Source organism: Mustela putorius, unplaced genomic scaffold (assembly GCF_011764305.1).
Source record: "Mustela putorius furo isolate JIRA1106 unplaced genomic scaffold, ASM1176430v1.1 tig00000480_pilon_pilon_pilon, whole genome shotgun sequence".
Lineage (NCBI taxonomy): Eukaryota > Metazoa > Chordata > Mammalia > Carnivora > Mustelidae > Mustela > Mustela putorius.
This window is the reverse complement of record NW_025421397.1, coordinates 6,641,007-6,644,516: the sequence shown is the minus strand read 5'-3', so window position 1 is coordinate 6,644,516 and position 3,510 is coordinate 6,641,007. Positions and strand designations below refer to the sequence as shown.

The window sequence follows — 3,510 nt, the reverse complement described above, 5'->3', positions numbered from 1 at the left end:
AGGGCTTTGAATGACACACTGGGTCAGATGGACTTCACAGATGTATACAGAGCATTCCATCCTAAAGCAACAGAATACACATTTTTCTCATGTGCACATGGAACAGTCTCCAGAATAGATCACATATTGGGTCACAAATCAGGTCTCAACTGGTACCAAAAGATTCGGATCATTGTCTGTGTATTTTCAGAATGCAATGTTATGAAACTTGAACTCAATCACAAGAGGAAAGTTGGAAAGAACTCAACTACATGGAGGCTAAAGAACATCCTACTAAAGAATGAATGGGTCAACCAGAAAATTAAAGAACTTAAAAAATATAGAAACAAATAAAAATGCAAACACAACTGTTCAAAATCTTTAGGATGCAGCAAATTGGTCCTAAGAGGGAAGTACATAGAAATAGAAACTTTTCTCAAGAAACTAGAAAAGTTTCAAATACACAAGCTAACCTTACACTTAAAGGAGCTGGAGAAAGAACAGCAAACAAGTCTAAACCAAGCAGGAGAAGAGAAATAATAAAGATAAGAGCAAAAATCAATGAACTAGAAACCAGAAAGAACAGCAGAATAGATCCAAGAAACTAGAAATTTATTCTTTGAAAGAATTAATAAGATTGATAAACCCCTAGACAGACTTATCAAAAAGGGAAGAGAAAGGACCCAAATTAATATAATCATGAATAACAGAGGTGAGATCATGACCAACACTGTGAAAATACAATTATAAGAACATATTATGAGCAACTATATGCCAGCAAATTTGACAATCTGGAAGAAATGGATGCATTCCTGGAAATTTATAAACTACCAAAACTGAAAAAGGAAGAAATAGAAAACCTGAACAGACCCATAATCAGCAAGGAAATTGAAGCAGTAATAAAAAATATCTGAACAAAAAATAGTCCAGGGCTGGATGGCTTCTCAGGGGAATTCTACCAAACATTTAAAGAAGAAATCATACCTATTCTTCTGAAGCTATTTCAAAAATAGATATGGAAGGAAAACTTCCAAACTCTCTCTCTTTTTTAAAAGATTTTATTTATTTATTTGACAGACAGAGATCACAAGTAGGCTGAGAGGCAGGCAGAAAGAGAGAGGAAGAAGCAGGCTCCCTGCCTAGCAGAGAGCCCGATGTGGGGCTCAATCCCAGGACCCTGGGATCATGACCGGAGTTGAAGGCAGAGATTTTAACCCACTGAGCCACCCCAGTGCCCCACTTCCAAACTCTTTTATGAGGCCAGAATTACCTTCATCCCAAAACCAGACAAAGATCTCACCAAAAAAGAAGATTTACAGATAAACATTCCTGATGAACATGAATGGCAAAATTCTTACCAAGATACTAGTCAATAGGATACAAGAGTATATTAAAAGGATTATTCACCATGACTAAGTGGGATTAATTCCCATGCTGCAAGGGTGGCTCAACATTCACAAATCAATCAATGTGATACATCATACTAATAAAAGAAAAAATGAGAACTTATGATCCTCTCTAGAGATGCAGAAAAAGCATTTGACAAAATGCAGCATTCTTTCTTGATTAAAACTCTCCACAGTGTAAGGATAGAGGGACCATAACCCAATATCATAAAAGCCATCTACCAAAAGCCCTCAGCAAATATCATTCTCAAGTTTCCCCCTAAGTTCAGGAACATGACAGGGATGACCACTGTCACTACTTTGCTCAACATAGTATAAAAAGTCCTACCAGCAGCAATCAGACAACAAAAAGAAATAAAAGGCATTCAAATTAGCAAAGAAATAGTCAATTCTAATTCTTATTTTATGTAGAAAACCCAAAAGATTCTACCCCCAAATTCCTAGAAGTTATACAGGAGTTCAGCAACATGGCAGGATATAAAATGAATGCACAGAAATCAGTTGCATTTCTGTACACTATCAATGAGGCAGAAAAAAGAGAAATTAAAGAATCAGTCCCATTTATAATTGCTTCCAAAACCATAAGATACCTAGAAATAAGCCTAAACAAAAGGTAAAGGATCTATAATCTAAAAATTACATAAGGGCGCCTAGGTGGCTCAGTGGGTTAAGCCTCTGCCTTCGGCTCAGGTCATGATCCCAGGGTCCTGGGATTGAGGCCCGCATCGGGGCTCTGTGCTCAGCAGGGAGCCTGCTTCCCCCTCTCTCTGTGCCTGCCTCTCTGCCTACTTACGGTCTCTCTCTCTGTCAAATAAATAAATAAAATATAAAAAATTAAAAATTAAAAATTACATAACACTTGTGAAATAAATTGAGGAAGACACAAAGAAATGAAAAAAAAAATTCAATGCTCATGTATTGGAAGAATACATACTGAGGGTGGTCCATAAATAATGAATCTTGGAACACTGAAAAATATAATAAAAATTTAAAAAAGTTATGCTACGCAGGACAATCTACACATTCAAAGCAAACCCTATCAAGATACCATCAACATTTTTCACAGAGCTGGAACTAATAATCCTAAGATTTGTATGGAAGCAGAAAAGACCCTGAATAGCCAGAGGAACATTGAAAAAGAAAACCAAAGTTGGTGGTATCACAATGCCGGACTTAAAGCTTTATTACAAGGCTGTAATCATCAAGACAGTATGGTACTGGGATAAAAACAGACACATAGATCAATGGAAAAAATAGCGAACCAGAAATGTACACTCAAACCTATGGTCAACTAATATTCGACAAAGCAGGAAAGGATATCTAATGTAAAAAAGACAGTCTTCAACAAATGGTGTTGGAAAAATTGAACAGCCACATGTGTTTTTTATTTGTTTATTTGTTTGGTTTTGCCATCATGTACTTTTTTTCTTTAATCATGCAAATAATTTGCTATAATATCCTAGGGAAAACCAGAGAATTTGGCAGTCTGATTGTTGTGCATGTGTGTGTGTGTGGGGGGGTCCCCTGAGAGACCTGCAGGCTGGTAATATCAGCTCAGAGTGCCCAGGTTCACAGTGCCACTTGTTGCTTATATACATCTTGCTGATGGCTATTCTTCCTCCACATCACAACTGGAGTGTCTTGAAGATGACAGGGTGGGGATCCTCTAGCTTCTTAGGAAACTTCATTTCACTTCTCCTGCTTCATGGTCTCTTTGGTCAGCAGTGTGTTTTACTCCTGCATCTCCATTTTCTTCAGCTTGGCCTTGCTGAAACTCACCATTTCCCCCATGTCCAGCTTGCCTGCCATTTTCATAAAGTGATATTTTTATCATCCAAGATCTATAAATCTTACCAAACTCAACACCCAAAAAACAAATAACCCAGTCAAGAAATGGGTAGAAGACATGAAGAGACATTTCTCCAAAGAAGTCATCCAAATAGCCAACATACATATGAAAAAAGGCTCCATGTCACTTGACATCAGGGCAATACAAATCAAAAGAACAATGAGATACCACCTCATAGGAGTCAGAATTGCTAAAATTTACAAGAGAGGAAATAAAATGTTGGTGAGGATGTAGAGAAAGGGGAACTCTCTTACACTGTTGGTGGAAATACAAGCT

The 3,510-nt window shown here is 37.3% G+C and overlaps 1 pseudogene; it reads right to left on the bottom strand.

Annotated features, from left to right (window-relative positions):
* Positions 1-3,059: 3,059 nt before the first annotated feature.
* LOC123392254 lies at positions 3,060-3,194 on the bottom strand (annotated as a pseudogene).
* Positions 3,195-3,510: the final 316 nt, after the last annotated feature.